General features: G+C 40.4%; 1 pseudogene; it reads right to left on the bottom strand.

Moving 5' to 3' along the window:
• Positions 1-466: 466 nt before the first annotated feature.
• LOC149135997 (5S ribosomal RNA) lies at positions 467-585 on the bottom strand (annotated as a pseudogene).
• Positions 586-1,719: the final 1,134 nt, after the last annotated feature.

Genomic DNA, 1,719 nt, shown 5'->3' with positions numbered 1-1,719 from the left:
TATATATATATATATATATATATATATATAGAGAGAGAGAGAGAGAGAGAGAGAGAGAGAGAGAGAGAGAGAGAGAGAGAGGGAGAGAGAGAGAGAGAGAGAGAATTCACAAAAGAACAAAATATGAAGACAGGTGGGGTAGAAAACAAACAGATGTATTAGTATAACGCTCGGGAATTGAAAAAGTCTTTAACGTTTCGAACCTACGCTCTTCCACAAAAAGGAACACAGAAAGAAACAAGGAGAGAAACAAGGATGAAAAAAATGTGTGTAGTGGCTAGCGATGACGGGTTTCTTTCAGTTTCCGTCGACCAAATCCACTCACAAGGCTTTGGTCGGCCCGAGGCTATAGTAGAAGACATTCGCCCTAGGTGCCACGCAGTGGGACTGAACCCGGAACCATGTGGTTCGGAAGCAAGCTTCTTACCACACAGCCCCACTCCTGCGCCTTTAAGGGAGTGAGAGACATTTACAGCACCTAGGCTTCCCAAGCGTTCACCCATCTAAGTATTAACTAGGCTCGACATTGCTTAAATTCGGTGATCGGACGAGAACCGGTGTTTTCAACGTGATGCGGCTATGGATATATATATATATATATATATATAAATATATATATATATATATATATATATATATATATATATATATGTGTGTGTGTGTGTGTGTGTAACTGATTAATTAATTAATTAAGAACGTATGTAAACATTATGAAACGGTCAGATTTCAATACCCACCTGGCTCTCACTAACGTTTTTCCTTTTATTCATGCTTGTTTATATAATTTCTCATTGGATATGCCTAAAAATGTGTGCTTGTTGCTATATATGTACGCGCACACACACACACATACACATACGCACACACGCACGCGCACGCACACATTAATTCTCAGCCCTCGCTTTCATTTTTTAAATTCTTCATTGGGTAGTGGATTCTTAGAAATTTCCGGAAAGTTCTGAGCAAAAAATACCAGGTGGTATTTAGTTGCATTTCTCTTCTGTCTCGATTTAACTGCTTAGATCGAATTCTCAAACACCCTCATGTACGCGTGTTTTTAATTTTGTTAATCAGTCTCTTAGGCTCAATATGATATGCAATACAGACAGACAGACAGATACACAAACACGCACGCACACACATCATGTGCATATTACTTAGATGGCAACACCGTTCAGGAGAATGTCTGGTTGGATTCTGATATCATTCAGAACCAGGAGAAAGGATACAATCCAATTCCTATGGAGAATATTTGTTCTCGGCCTCCTAGGTTACTGTACCAACTGTTGTCTCCTCCACAAAGCATCAAACTAACAGCGGAACTCAAAGCAATCCAACGCCCCTATACAAAAAAGCTTGTGTCGGTGTAACAGATAAGCTGAAAGATCCGTGAGGGTCTAGATCCCAACTTTGGGATTGAAAGTAGTACCAACCACCGAACTTGATGCCACTGTATAGTACCTAATATCCTGTCCTTTCCATCTGGAGTAAGGGCGTGGCACTTTTACAGCTTAGAATTCAAATACCCACAACTTTTCGACATTCTGCCAAATAGACTCATAGTTCTGCAAGGTGTAGATGCAGATGACTTCATGACTTCAAAAACCATTGGGGCAGATTTCAATCTGGGTACCACATGAGCCTACGTCGCGGTAGGAAACACAAAGAGCAGCTGTGTCCAAATCCCTAATCTACTAGATACTGATCTGGAAAAATAAG

Source organism: Octopus bimaculoides, chromosome 4, assembly GCF_046866305.1.
Source record: "Octopus bimaculoides isolate indiv1 chromosome 4, ASM4686630v1, whole genome shotgun sequence".
Lineage (NCBI taxonomy): Eukaryota > Metazoa > Mollusca > Cephalopoda > Octopoda > Octopodidae > Octopus > Octopus bimaculoides.
The sequence above is the reverse complement of the archived record's forward strand: the minus strand, read 5'-3'. Positions and strand labels throughout refer to the sequence as shown.